The sequence below is a fragment of the Sceloporus undulatus genome, chromosome 4 (assembly GCF_019175285.1).
Source record: "Sceloporus undulatus isolate JIND9_A2432 ecotype Alabama chromosome 4, SceUnd_v1.1, whole genome shotgun sequence".
NCBI classification, from domain to species: domain Eukaryota; kingdom Metazoa; phylum Chordata; class Lepidosauria; order Squamata; family Phrynosomatidae; genus Sceloporus; species Sceloporus undulatus.
In genome coordinates this window covers 145,690,144-145,706,079 of record NC_056525.1, presented here as the reverse complement: position 1 = coordinate 145,706,079, position 15,936 = coordinate 145,690,144, and the positions used below count along the sequence as shown (strand labels likewise).

Sequence of the window (15,936 nt, the reverse complement as noted above, 5' to 3'; positions counted from 1 at the left end):
GGTGCGAATGCTTTGCCTCCTATGGGAGCAACTACCACACTCTCCTTATCTCAAGGTAATTTTCTTACCCAGTGACATGTGAATGAGGAGGCAAGAATTCATAGTAATAAGATGATATGGCTGTCTCTTCAGTATTTCTCAAACATTCAATCCCTGCTTACTTATTTGAACACCCTTGCTCACAGATGCTGCTGACATCTCTGTAGCACATCCAAGTTCCAGCACAATGCTGATGTGAACCCTTGAATCCACAGATGTTGGTAGACTTCAGCTCCCAGAAGCTCCAGCCAGTTTGGTCTTGGTAACGGATTCTGTAAGCTGTAGTCCCACAACATCTGGGGACATGCGCTTAGGACATGATTACTCAGTGGAACTGGGTGGTCTTGCCATTTGTTAAAGTAGTATTGCAGCAGCATACTGACACACATACCCATCTGTTTCCAGTGTAGATTGAGCAGGTCAAATACAGGTCAGATGGTCATTGCAGATTCTCTGAATCATCCCTAAGTCTTGCCAAACGATTGTTGCGGATCTGCCCGTATAGCTATATTTCAGCAATATATTTTATAGTTTAGACTTTTAAAACTGCACATCTTTCTTAGTGACGTAAGAACCATTTCTCACTCTTTTCAGATGGTCAGTGATGCCCTCCTTTACTATTACAGAAATAAGACAATAGGAATTAATGCCTCTTGTTTTATAAACCCAGGTAAAAACATGTCACGTTAACATATTTTGTTACCATATAACATAACATATAACTTATAACATGACATAATATGTTAACCACCAGCACTGCATACAGCTGTGTTTAGCACCCAGGCTCTTCTTTCTTCTCTAAAAGTGATCTCTGAAGGTGTTTTTCTGAAAGGTTTACTTTCTAACCATACACAGCTGCAGACAGAGGAACGTGAAATGTAGTAGACAGGGCTACACAAAAACATAAACATTGGTTTGTAAAATACCGATTTTGAATTTCAACACAGAAAATGTGAGTCCTGTCCAGAGTTCAAACTGTATTTCCAATTGGAAGATGCAGCATTAAGTGAGGAACTGAATGGACGTTTCCATAAACTAAAGGCCACATAATTGTTATTTTGGGGATGCAAATACCCTGTGTGCTACGGATCGCAGAAGCAAAGTGCTTGGGGGTCCCAGTTAGGCTAACAGGAGGGTCCTTTTGTGATGAAATGTTGCATAAATAATAACAGAGGGGAGGGCTCTGTTCACTGTTGCCATGGAGACCTTTGTGCCTGACTGAATTCTATTCTTTCCTACTTTAAGGCTGCCGCCACTGAGTCTTGAAGTCTCAGTCTCTGTATTTTACATCCTTTTCTTGTCTTTTTCCCCCCCTGCAAATGTTTTAATGCTTACACACCAAAGAAGACTGCTGATCTGCATTATGTGGATGGTCAGGATGGTCCCTAGCCTTCATGATTTCAAACCTTGTACTTTTATTTTATATACGATGAAAGGAACAAAATGACTAGACCTGCTTGAAGGTACCGCTTTGGAAAGAAGGAAAACTCACTCTTCAGCTTTGTCGACTGGGTTTATTTCCATAAACTGTTGCGATTATTTCCCCCCCCTCCTTTTTTTTTTTTTTTTTTTTTACTTTTTGGAACTGATCAAGAAATGTTAGTTTGAAAAGTGTACGGCAAAGGTAAAAAAAAATGAGAAGAAGCTAAATTGATCTGTCTCTTTGTTGTAGTCATTTCATGTGTAAATTTTTCATGAAAGCGTTTTCAGGCCAGCTTTCTGAAAGTTGTACTGCTATAATATGTCAAAAACAAGCCAGTTGGCTCTGATGGGCAATAGTTGTGTATTGTTTTCTTTAAGGTTTTTAGTTTCATATCAAAATAATATCACTCACTAAAGTAAATTTCTTAAGACTAGTTTGCACTTTCATTGAAATAAAACTCACCCACAGTTTCAACCATTTTTAAATAGATTATTATTGTTGTTGTTGTTGTTGTTGTTGTTGTGTTTTCTTCTGTGTTCATTGATGTACTATTAAATATAAGACTGGTGTGATTATAGGTGTACAAACTTCGAGGACAGCTGCATTTTAAATTTCTTAGGTCCACCATTCTGGGAAATGTTTATTTGTGACTGTTGTTTTATTTGTTTCATATATTCTGTTTGGAAAAAATCCAGGGAAAGTTCATTTGAATTAAGGCCTAAGAATTTAGGTTCCATGGTTAGTATATTTCTCCACTTTCTCTCCCATTTGATCATTGACCCTGTTATTATTTTGAGATGTAAACCTGTCCCTTTGCATATTCACCCACTTTCTATTCATTTCTTCTGGCTATAGCTTTTGTACTTGATGCTTTGTAGTTGAACTAGAATTCGTACTTTATTTAATGTAAATTTAATGTAAAACAGGCCCCAAACTATTAGCTTCCTATGCAGTTTGCATTCATAGAAATCTGCTAATATAGAAAAATATAGACTATGGACAGTTACTTTATGATAGCATGTGATTCTAACTTTACAGTCAAATTGTTCAGTAAATGCCACATCCAAAGAAGACTGTGAGTGACTGCTCAGCAAATTAAATAAATGAAGTGTTCCCAGTCTGTGGATATGCCTAAAATATCCGTTGCTGACTTCACTGCCCTCCCAACTTGTACCCAGAGCAATAATCTGTGTACCCTTTTAAAAGAGAGGTTTAATTTAATGCCTTGTTCCTGGTGCCAGGTTTTCAATGCAAAACAAAACAACATCCCATCAAGCCTCTTGACTTTCTTAATTACCTAGCCAAGAAGGCATAGTAAAGTATGGTCTTGCCTTTCACAAAATTAATTCCCATAAAACATATTACTTTTTTAATTGTTTTAGAGATTTTTGTTATATTGCTAGCAAAACATCACAGAGGGAAAGCGTATGATGAATAATAGTTTCATAAAATTACCTGAGCTAAATAAAGGATATGGCATATAACTTGATAACGCTTGGTCAGAAAGCAACAGTAGAAACCAATATAGCTCTGCAATACTCAGCACAATTAAAGTAATGAAATATATGGAAATAATATTTTAAAGCACATCACATGTTTGCTTGTTCTTTCTCCCCTGTTCTCAGAGATAATTTTTTTTGCTCTGACACCAGTAAAGCTTAGCTGGTTAATCCTATGCTAAATATGTTATTTGCATTTTACTGATATACATGGGGAGGGGACAAAGTTACATTTTCTATTTCTTAAAACTACAATAGAGAAGCATTAATCATATTTTGATTGGAACATCTCTTTATCTGTGGAGAATGCAATTGAAATTATTAAGTGTTCCATGTTTTAGAAGTGTTTCCTCAGTCAGTCCAAGCCTTGTTGAAATCTGTTTAAGATATATGCATTATTATTTGTTCTCCCTAAGAACACATTTGACTGATATGAACAGAGATAAGCTAATTTATTTTGCTCTTCTGCTGAGTGAAACTTCAAAGTCCGTTTCTTGAGGGGGGAAATGGTTTCTTTTCTTACATGGATGTCATCATATAAAACTTACTTCACTTAAATGGATTTTGAAATGAGTTGGGCTGGCTGGTGTGATTTCTGAAATAATATCCTGAAATTTTATTGATTTCAAAGTGCCATCAACAATCATTCTGTGATTATATTTTGAACTATGCAAAAGAGGAAGCACCAGCAATATTGCTTCTCTCAAATGTTTCAGTCCCTCATTTCATGTTCAGTCTTCCTTTTACAAAATGCTTGGGATCAGAAGCGTTTTGGATTTTGCATGGTTTTGGATTTTCTAATATTTGCATATACATAATGAGATATCTTGGAGATGGGACTCAAGTCTAATCATGAAATTCATTTATGTTTCATATGTACCTTATACACATAGCCTGAAGGTAATTTATACGTGATATTTTTAATAATTTTGTGCATGAAATAAAGATTGAATACACTGAACCATCAGAAAGTAAAGGTGTCACTATCTCTGCTGTTCACGTGGAAGATTCTGGATTTTGGAGTATCTTGGATTTTGCAATTCCTGAAAAGGGATACTCAAACTGAATTTATTTCTTACTCCATCATGTGACTATGAACAAGCACAGCAAGAGCTGTTTCTTTATCTCTTCTGAGACAGCCATGCATGAACCACCACAAGCAAATAGGAGCAATCAGTTAAGGCATGCATATGAAAAGAAGTCTTTTATTTCTTCAACACCTTTCTGGGGTTCACATTACAGGAAAAGAGAAACTTTTCCAGCTGTGGAGATTATTGCATATGCTTAATTTTCATCATTTTCCTGATGGGATACATGCAGGTTTCACTTCAAAAATGGGTCTTACTGCATTCTCCCATATGCAGCCCATATGCAACCCAGGCGTATCCCACAGCTTTTCAAAGATGGGATTTTCACCCCTTTGAAAAGTCACTGGATAAGCCCAGTTGCAGACAGGCTGCAGCCCGTCTGCAAATGGGACAGTGCGGTAAGACCTGTCTTTGAAGTAAAACGTATGTGTATCCTGTCAGGAAAATGATGGGATAAAGTTGTGCAATAATCTCCTGTGTCTCTTGAACACAGGACCTGTGTATGGCCTAAGTATGTTTGTGCCATAAACTACTAATATTTTTCATAATAGTAACAGAGAAACAAGTTTCTAGGCTGAAACCTTCGTAGATCAATATAATCCATTAAAGTCACACGTGTCCTCTATGGCATGGTGCAACTCCCATCAGCTTAGACTAGTAATTACTACTATGTGTAGGAAATGGAACTGTCTTTGATGGAAGTTCAGAAATGTCAGTTAGTTCAAAACATGGCTGCAAGACTACTGCAGAACTGGGCATTATAATAATATTATGCCAGTAATGTGCCAGTTTGACTGGCTCTGTGTGTGTTTCAGTCCGAAGTGCTAGTTTAACTTACAAAGTTCTTCACTCCCCAGAGCTCCAATGAATATGAACAACTACTTTTCCTCGTAGGTTCCTGAGATGATCCCAACTGAAGTGCTCTTACTTGCTGTGATTCAGTAAGTGGTTGCTTCTGAATGGGCCTTTTCAGTGATACCCTCCATTTGTGGCAGGTTTTTTTATTTAAAATGCTAGGCAGGGATCTTTTTTTTTTTTAACTTTCTCAAGCTTTTTAATTTTTTTCACCATTTTACTGATACAGTTTATAGTGTTCATGGTTGTTTTATCTTTAAGATTTTATTTTTAATTTATTCAATGTTTGTTGATTTGGGTTTTTTAGTCTTTGCTGTGACAAAGTGTGTTTTCTTGTTGTTTATTTTGATTGCTTTTAGTTCTATTTAATTTTATTGTGTTTGACATAATTCTATGTCACTCTTTGTGCTTGAGACTTTTGGTTACATGATGACTTATAAATTGAATTTTGAAACATTAAATAGTGTGTCCAGTTATTACTGGAAGGACCCTTGGACTGGAGGCTGCCCTGGGGACCATATGGGTAGCTTTCCTGTAAGCTTGGGTGCATCTACACTGAAGGAATAATGCAGTTTGACACCACTTTAAGTGCTGTAGCTCCATCCTATGGAATCCTGAGATTTGTAGATTTACATGGTCTTTAGCCTTCTCTTCCAAAGTATGATGGTGCCTCATGAAACTACAAATCCCAGGGTTCTGTAGTATCAAGCCATGGCAGATAAAATGGTGTCAAACTGCATTATTTGTCCAGTGTAATGTACCCTCAGACTGTTAGCCACCAATTGCCTGTCTGTGTTCTAGGCCTTCTAGTGCAAAGGCCTTCATAAAGTAATGCTGTAGTGAAGAAAAGTATGAGATTATTAATTAATTAATTAATTAATTAATTAAACTGATTCTATACTTCCGGTTTTGAAAACATGGAACAAACTCATTATTTTCACTAAGATGAATTAATAAATTTTCTTGTAATAAAGGGTGTGTTTCTTTCTCTGTTATTTTATTTTTTACTGAATACTGAATCAGCTTTGTGATTCATTTATAAAGTATTGCTAAATAACATTAACTGATTCTTTGTATAAAATCTTTTTGTTTATGCATTCTGGGAACCATACATCAAATTAACCTAGAGCCTAATTCATATAGCATTTTAGCTTCAGAACTGTTATGTCAATAGTAGGATGCTTTAAATTACATTCTTGGTTGAGAAATCATTTACATGAAGCAGAATCCTATATGATATTTGAAATATTACTCAAGCCCTGGAACCTTCTATGTTTATAAAATGAATTCCCCTGATGTTGAAATACTCCAAAGCCACAAGGAGACTCTATAGGACTAAAGTAACATATAAATTCAGCCACAGCTGTTGTTGGATAAATGCCATTGATTTTAGGGGTAAAAGTTCAGATTAAGTCATCTTCTGTTCATAAGAGTATTGAATAGGATAAACTTTGATCATATTAAAGCTGATGTGAATAGCTGCCTTTAACACTACCTGAGGCAGGGGTTTGATCAAACCACATAGATGTTCACAGAACCATGAAGTAACTTGAGCTTTCTTTCCTTCCCACAAACATTATTATCAAGTAACGCAATCCTTTGTATTGTTTTTCTGCTTCCTTTGTAGCTGTTCTGCTTTTTCTTCTGCTTTTTCTTCAAACACTTTCCCTGTTATTAACAAACGAAGCACCTTTGTGAAATAAATCATCCAAGCTCACTAATATTTTGGTATATTCAAAATGTATAAATAAGTATAATGTGATATCTATAGGTTTTTTTAAAAGCAGCTGAAAAAGTGGGACAGCAGAGCAATACTTGGGACTATCCCTGCCAAATCAAGACAGTTGTAGGGTATATATTTTTTGCCCATACTTCCCCAATTTTGTTTTTCATTCTGATTTTTCCAGTTATTTGATTGCTTTTTGTTATGTGTGTGGGAGTTATCAAAACAGCTTAGATGTTTGAAGGACTTGTTACCAGGACTTTTCAATAGTAACAATCAAGCAACAATGTGTATAATATTGCTTGATTGGTATTTTCAAAAAGTCCAGATAGATGGATACATATTACAGCTTCCTTGTTCTCTGAGAGTTATATGCTTTTTATGAGGATTCCTGAAGCGATTCATGTTTTGGGGGCTCTTGACTACCCTCCTTTGACCATTTGAGAATGGTGGTTCTTCCTGTTAAAAATGCTCTGTAATTCAGAATGTAATATGCTGCCTCAGGTTCACAGAAAGGCAATGAGGCTGATAAGAGGTATTGAGAATAAAACATATGGAGAAAGGTTGGAGGAGTTGGGCATGTTCAGCTTGGTGAAGACAGGGGTGACATGAGGGACAGGCCTGTTCTCTGCTGTCTCAGAGAGTAGGACCAGGTCTTATGGTTTGAAGTTCCAGGCGAGTAGATTTCAATTGAACATTAGAAGGAACGTCTTGACAGTCAGAGCAGTTTGGAAATGGAACCAGTTGCCTAGAAAAGTGATGGAGTCTCCTTCTCTGGACATCTTCAGAAAGAGAGTGGACAGCTGCCTGCTGGGCATGCTTTAAATGAAGATCCTGCGTTGATCAAGGAGTTGAACTAAATGCCGCATGAGGCCTCTCTCAACTCTGTGAAGGCTGGAGATTCCTCCTTTGTTTCAGTAAAATGATGTATAATGAAAGCCTTCTTCCACAAAAAAAGATTTTAAAGTTTGGGCAAAGAAAGAGCAAGGAAGGAAGAAGGTCACTGCTGTGGGTGGCCTGTGCAGCCCCCAAAACAGAAGAGGGGGCTTTGAGACGTTTTAGGTTTGCAGATATTGCCCTGATTATATTTATGTCCTTGTGTTTTTGAAAGGAACCTACTGATTATCTACATCAACTTGTACCATTTCAATTGCAAAACATACTTGAGATAATGTATTTTCATGTTCAAGAAAAGGTGTGTGTGTGTGTGTGTGTGTGTGGAGAGAGGACTACTATTTAAACTTTATATACATTAGATTTAAAATAAATCAGCAAGTCTTGAATGATAAAAAGTCAGGGATCAAGAATGGAGATGAACTATGCATACCTCTTGGCTTTTATAAATAAATGTTATTGGATTTTAACTAATTTGAGAGTAAGTTGATTGCTTTAAGCAATCATTAGATTCTACAGTATTATGGGAAGAGACTTCTGAAATATTTGTAGAGATTTAGATCCCTTACACTCCCATATGTGCTGAATCCTCTGATTGAAAAAAAAAGATGATTAGATTATTCATGATAGATTATTTATAAATCTCTGTATTAAAGAAACACAGAGAATATATTGAACAAATATGGGGGAAAGTATCATGATTTGTTTCAGCTGAATATAAGAAAACATGTGTCATATTTTCCCTGTTTGCACATTCTTCATATTTTATCCCTCGGTTAATTTGTTGTGCTGTAGAATATTTTAAGCTTGTTTGTTGATGAAGTGGTGCTAGCAATTTCAAGTAGAATAAATACACATTAAACAAGAAGCACTATGTGTATTCATCTGAGGGCCATACAAAAATGCTTTGTGGAAAAATTGTGATAGAAATTCCCCACAGTTTTTCTTCCTTATTTTACAAAATAAAACCAACTTAGAATTGAATATACCCATAGGATGATTGGCAGTAATCTAATGTTTGTGGCCATGATGCATATCCCCTAACCCCTACAGCCTGCTAATACCTATTAATGGAAGAGAATATATAGAAGCAAAAATTGTCCCAACAGTTTTCCTCACTAGGAGGAGACATTTGTGTCCACATGTAAAAGTGGCAGCAAAACAACTGTCAAAATCTCTTCCCCACAGACAAAATATGTACATACAAAACACAGTGCATAGAGTAACTTGTATAAGGAAGGAATTTAAAGTATCTATGTAAACAATTTTAGTTATAATTTTAATTGTGTATTATGTTTTTGAGATGCCTAATAAAGGTTATGATAAAAAAAACCACATTGTTGAGTGTTCCAGTCATAGAACTCCCATATAATTTGTAGGGTTTTTAATACCTTTAGCCAATTATAATAAAGGTAAAATGTTAACTTCAAAAAATATGATTCAATATGTTTATGTCTACTCTGTGTATCTGTATATGTGAGGGTTTTTTACTGACACTGGTGTTTTGTATCAGATGTTAATTTCATGCTGTTTTATGAAAAACAAAATAAAAAAATATTGGTTTTACTAAGTGCTTACATCAGCTTCAAAGTTGCAGTCTGCTACATCTTGGAACTAATGTTACAAAGACTGAACTGAAAACTGCAAGCTGGTGATGATTTGTGATTGTAAAGCATCCAGCATAGGAATGAAATGAGGGCAATAGCTTCATGTGGATAAATGGTCTGGAAAAGTACATGCAAAATGTACATAACAGCAATCTTTCTAATTATAAAATAGGTGACACGTTCTGTTTTTGCAAAATGTACATGAGATTAGGAATGTAAAAATCTTTATCAGTCTCCTCGTTGTGTTACACCTCTCACGTTTGAATTTATGGGTTTTTGAGCTAAGATGCACTCTATTGTGTTGCGAGTCATGGGAGGGGTGAATCTGATATTCCAGTGTGGGAATGCAAATACAGTGGGGGTGGGACTCCATCCTTTCATGCAATCAGGTTGCAAAAAAGGACAATCAAATACATTCTGCAATGTCTTCTGCCAATAAAATTTGAGGTGCCACTCTGCATTGCCTTGAATAATAGTAATAGCAATAGCAAGTACATTTCTATACTGCTTATCAGTTCACTTAAGCACTTCCTAAGCGGGTTACAAAGACGTTTACCACACAGGTCCTCCTCGGTCCGGCCTCAGAACGGAACAGAAGGGGCAGGAACGAGTGGGGGATGGATTTTACCTCACACAAAAGTCCCAATTCCATTCCGTTCCCCTCTCTTCCATGCTCATTCAGTTCCAGAGGGGGCAGTTTTTGAGAACTGTTCAGAATCGTCCCCTCTGGAATGGAATGGGCATGGAAGAGAGGGGAACAGAACGAGTGAGGGACTTCCTTGTATACAGTAAAATCTGTCTCCCACACGTTCCGTTCCCTTCTGTTCTGAGGCCGACATTGGACTCCTGTGTGGTAAAGTCCAAAGTGTAAACTAATTGTCCCCAACAATCTGGGTACTCATTTTAGCGACCTTGGAAGGATGCAAGCCTGAGTCAAGCTTGAGCCCTTTTGCTGGTATTGAACTTGCAACCTTATGGTTTGTGAGTGAGTGGCTGCAGTACAGGCATTTAACCACTGCATTACCAGGGCTCTTATAATAAGCAAAACTAATGTTCAGTTATCTTTTTAAATGATCTGGGACACATGGATAGAAGTGAATCAGTAGGATTTATATAAGTGCTGACATACCATTCACCAGTTAATTCAGTTGGTCTACTCTAGTTGAAATTAGCAATTGGATTTAAATAAACTTTGTTTACTAAGTGCCTCAGAGACCATCAGGAGGCCCTAACTTAGCAGGCACTCAGCAGACACTGTTCTTCACCAACCACAGCTGCCTTTCTTGGCTGAAGTATAAAAACAGGACTTCTACAGGGGCCTTACCATACAACACCCAGCAAAGGGACAGAACACCACAGAGAACATCAGGAGGCTGTAAGGGGGAAGAGGCTGCTGTGTTTGTTGCTGCCTTGGACCTCTGCTTCCATCAGTGGACTGGACTCTTTGCAGGACTGAAGCCTTGACTCAGCAGGATTGCACTGGATATAGAAGGCAAAGCCTTGTCCTTTGCGTGACAGGGACAAGGGTCTGTTATCTGTGTTGACCATTCTGGCTTTTATCATTCCCCTGTCTGTGTATTGTACTGTTTTTAATAGCTACTGCCCTGTCAAACAAAAGGAAGGCTGCATCTTCCAGAGGAGGGAGGGGATACACAGGCTCAGGGAACATCCATACAAGATAGAGATATATTTTTCTTTCATTTTCTTTCCAAGATTTATATCCTGCCTTTCTTCCACAATGGGATTCAAGGCAGGTGAGATATGGAGGGTGGAAACAATTAAAATAGCAAGCAAGAGAGGAGCACAAGAGGGCGTTTGTTGTCCCCAAACTGTCTCCCAGCTCAAATGGCATGGGAAGCCTTGATGACAGCACCCCCCCCCCCCCCCAGATTGAAAATGCTGCTCCTGAATGCTAGGTCAGTGAATTCTAAAACAGCTACCATTCAGGACCTAATCCTGGATGAAAAGTTGACCTGGTGTATATTACGGAGATCTGGTTGGATGAGGTTGGGTGTGTGTGTGTTAATCTTTCTCAGCATTGCCCACCAGGCTTCTCTGTGCAGCAGCAGGCAAGTCCTGGGGGGGTTGCAGCGGTCTATCGTAATTCCAGTTACTGGCTGTATAGACATGTAGGAACACCTGCCCCCCTCGGAAAGGGGATATAAACTGAGTCCCAATGAGTCTGTTCCCTAGCAGGTAGTGATCAGTCCATGACAGTCCCTTTGGTATCACCCATTACTGAAAAAGACCCACCACTCTGAATAATTTTAGCCCGTTTCTAATATGCCATTATTGGGCAAGGTTCTGGAGCAAATGGTGGCCTTCCAGTTCCAGGGATTTCAAATTATCTAGATACATTTCAATCTGGCTTCAGGCCTGCCTGTGGGACAGAGACAGCTTTGGTTGCCTTGGTGGATGACCTAGGCAGGGAACTGGACAGGGTGTGTGTATTTCTGTTGGTGCTCCTAGACCTCTCAGTGGCTTTTGATATCATCAACCATAGTATCCTTCTAGGCCACCTTTCTGGGTTGGGCCTTGTGGGCACTTTTATGCTGTGGTTCTGGTCTTTCCTGGAAGGGTGGAACCAGAAGATGGTGGGGGGACTCCTGTTTGACTCCTTGGCTGCTGGTCTGTGGGTCCCTCAGGGTTCTGTTTTGTCCCCCATGTTATTTAAGATCTACATGAAACCATGATCTAATTTGGAAAAGCGGTATATAAACATAATAATAATAATAATAATAATAATAATAATAATAATAATAGGGAGAGGACATCTGGAGGTATGGAGTGCAATGTCACTGGTATGCAGATGACACCCAATGCTATCTGTCTTTTCCATCTGATTCCAAGGAAGCTGTCTCCATATTGAACCAATGTCTGGTGTCAGTAATGGACTGGATGAAGGCAAACAAATTGAAACTTAATCCAGACAAGACAAAGGTGCTCCTGGCCAGTCATAAGGCAGATCAGGAAATAGGGACTCTGCCTATGCTGGATGGGGTTACACGCCATCTGAAATCTCAGGTTTGCAGCTTGGTTGTGCTCCTGGACTCAACTCTGAGCCTGGATGTCCAGATTTCAGCAGTAACTAGGAGTGCATTTGCACAGCTAAAACTAGTGCACCAGTTGTGACTGTTCCTTGAGATATCAGATCTGGCTATGGTGACACATGCCTTGATTACATCCTGTTTGGGCTACTATAACACATTCTACACGGGGCTGCCTTTGGAAACTCTTTGGAAACTTCAGAGGGTTCAAAATGCCATAGCTAGAATGCTGTCTGAGGCCAGTTATAGGGAGCATATAACTCCCTTGTTGAAACAACATCACTAACTACCAGTTCATTTCCTGGCACAATTCAAAATGCTGGTTATGACCTATAAAGAGGGCTTAGGTCCAGGCTATTTGAGAGATGGTGTCTCCCCATATGAACATACTAAAGCTCTAAGATCTTTAGGAGAAGGCTTTCTCTCAGTCCCACCTCAGGCCCGCATGGTGAGGACCCATCCACAGGAGGCTAGGCTGGTCCCCTCCCTGCTTGCCTTTCAAAGGCAAGTAAAAACATTTTTATTCAGGCAGACTTTTAAAAATTTCGACAGGAAGGCTTTTATATGGGGGGTGAGTTTTACTTATGTTTTTAAGTTTTGTATTTTTCAATGTTAATTTTATACTGTTTTAACTGAATTATTTTAATTATTGGTAAATTTTTGTTGTAGAGTTTTTAAAGTTTTTATCTTGTGAGCTGCCTTTGGTCCCTTTTTAGAATGATGATGATGATGATGATGATGATGATGATGATGATGATGATGATGATGATGATACATAATTATTTGAGTGGGCACATCTCACCTAGAATTCGCAGTAATACAATCGCCTTCTGAAAATCTTGTTCAGTATTCGATTGCTTCTGTCATTGTACAGGAATCCCTTTGTTGTTAATACAGTTGGTAAAAACACGGTCATTTTGCCCAAGAGCTGTTTAATCTACCAATAGCCAGTCATATATCTGTGTAAAATCCTAAATATGGCATGACGATGATAACCATAACCCTTTGGTTTACCCAGTTCTTCCCACTATAAGAGGCCACTCACCTTGTTGAGCTGTTTTAAAGCTAAGTAAATTAAACACATTAAGAATAAGAACATACAAATCCCACTGTATTCATTGGTGCTTGCAGTGTACTCCATTCATTGAGGATGAGTTTCTAAAGAGAAGAGCTTCCTTATTCACAGAGACTCTCCATGTGATTTGGAATACAGGAAAATCAGCATTTTAAATCACATGGAGAGTTTCAAAGAACAGTGGAGGGCCTGTTCTCCAGAATGCTATTCTCCACATGCTGAAAGAAATGTAAATCTACAAGGAGGCTAGTCCATTAACTCATGTTTTTGGTTCAAGAACAGCTGGTAGCTTCATGTCTGTGGAGCAGTAAATCTGCTCTGGGGTTTGGTCTGAACTTTAAAGCAGATATCCAAAGTGCTGAAACTGCTAGAAGAGTTTGGATACCTCCTATACACTCAAGGCTAAAAACCAAAGCATTTTCAATACCTTACTTACATGGAAGCCACCTCCCTCCACTTCTTCAGTTTACGTACTTGGATTTGGAATGCTTAAAGAGGTCTGACCCCCATTTCTCTGCTGTGGCTTTCTGTGTTTTGGCTGGTGATGGGGATGTCCCAGCATGATTCTGGGCCACACAAGTTGTAGCATTAATGTCTGTGTGTGGGTGTTGGAGCATCTGTGAAATATATTCTCCTCTAGAGAGCTTCCACTTCACATCATCCAGGAATATTTGTTTTATGGATCATTTGACAAACTCAGCGTAGCCTAGCATTTCAGACGGAAACTAGGAAACCTTCATTGTGATTATAGATGAATCTTGATTCATGGCCTTATTTCTGGTTTGTGCCAAAGGAAAAAAAAATTAGTGAAATCAAAAATGCTCATGTTTTCCATTCTTTATTATCATAATACAAGCCTCTATGTTGTTATAGAAGCCTACAGTGCTGATCTCCCTAACTGCCTTGAAATGTACAAAAATACAAAATTAGATTGTTCACAACTGATGACATTAACTAATTATTTGCTGCTGAGCTTGCTCTGAAAACTGTCAGTTGTAACAGCCTTCAGAATAAAAATCAATGCAAAAGATATAAATAAAACTGCAAGGAAGGCTAAATCCAGTGCCTAAAGCTTTCAAAACTGAAATGCTGGCATCTCATCAAGGATGCAAGAGATCAAAGGGAAATCCTTAACAATATCTTAAAGTCTTGCACATTCACTGGGATTAAAGTGGCTCGATGGCTGAAATAACAATTCTTTCTGACCTTTCTCAGGAGAAAGCAGCACAGTCTTCAGAGTGCCATAGAAGGTGTAGGGTTCCTTTGGAAGTAATGATTATTTACCATTGTGTTTTTTATTTTTATGAAAAGGACAAGGTAGTAGTCACTGAAGCTGTCTTATGTCAGTCATTTATTGTATTTGACTGAAATAACACATAAAAGTTATGCAAACAAAAATAAATTGGTACTTGTTTGTGACATAAGTATTCACCCCCAAGTCAATACTTTGTAGAGTCAGCTTTGGCAGCAATTATGCCACTTTTGCACATTCTTTTAACCAAAATTGCTCAAACTCATATCTCTCAGGTTGGATATGGAACATTTATAAAAAGTGATTTTCACATCTTGCCATAGATTCTCAGTTGGTTTGAGGTTTGGGCTTTGACTAAACCATTCTAAGACACTCATGTTCCTGCTCCATTCCAGTAATAGGTCCCTTGCAGAGTGAAACAGATTTCCCTTTAGAATCACCTTGTATTGGTTCCTTCCACCTTGCGCTCAGTCCTAACCTGTTCCCCAGTCACTGCTGAAAAAAAGCATTCTTTCAACAAGATGCTGCCATCACCATGGGGATAGTGCTCTCAAGACAATTATCACTGTGGGCTTTGTGTCATGCTTAGCACTCTGCAGCAAGGCCAAAATGTTAACTGTTTTCATCTCATCAGACCAGTGAACCTTTCCCCACAAGTTTCCTGTCTCTCCCACATGACCTTTGAAAACTCTGAATATGTTTTGATATGGGTTGATTCACCATTAAATTTCTTCTCACCATACTTCCATAAAGTCAACTGTGTTGTATATGTGAATTATAATTCTCCAGTTGATAGTTTGTTGCATCTCAGCTGTGGATTTCTCTGGCTCCTTGGGGAAAACATTAGCCAGCTTGCTTCCCTCACTAATGCTTTCTTTACCTAATCACTGCGTTTTGGTGGATGGCATTCTCTAGATAGAGTTATAGCCATATTCTTTGCATTTTGGTTAAGCCATATTATTTGTCTTTGGGGAGAATAGATTTAATAGATATCCAACGTATGTTCGTAGTTTGTAATTTTCTTTTTATAACTCTGATTGGCACTTTTGCAGAGCTTATTTTGATAGCTCCTTGGTCTTCATATTTTGTTTTGATGCACTGTCCAACAAACTGTTGCCTTCCAGGAACAGGCATCTTTAGTCTGAGAGATCATATGTTGTTGAAATTGACTTACACAATGTATACAGAGCCTTTATGGCTGACTACTGTGGCTCAGGCTGCACCAAGTGACAGCTCGGCAGCGAGCTAGGTCTGAAGTCTTGTGAAGGCAATGCCATCGGAAGTCTTCAAGCATAATCTGGCACAATTTTTGGGCCAGGTCTCATGACAAAATCTCACAGGACACAAAATCCCACAAGATTTTGAGCATGATAAGGCACATTTATAAGGGCCTGACCATGTAGTGGTTGACCATTTTCAGTTGAGCCTTCTGCA

At 38.3% G+C, this 15,936-nt stretch overlaps 1 protein-coding gene across 3 annotated transcripts in view; it reads left to right on the top strand.

Moving 5' to 3' along the window:
- CTNND2 (catenin delta 2) overlaps nucleotides 1-15,936 on the top strand; it is a 557,661-nt gene that overhangs the window by 71,091 nt on the left and 470,634 nt on the right. The window contains exon 1 of one of the 3 annotated variants that reach the window (XM_042464993.1): nucleotides 1,594-1,663. The exons of the other annotated variants lie outside the window; for them this stretch is intronic. The gene's annotated coding sequence lies outside the window, so the exon portion shown is untranslated. Of the gene's footprint in view, nucleotides 1-1,593; nucleotides 1,664-15,936 lie in introns of those variants that run through there. 3 annotated transcript variants of the gene reach the window in all.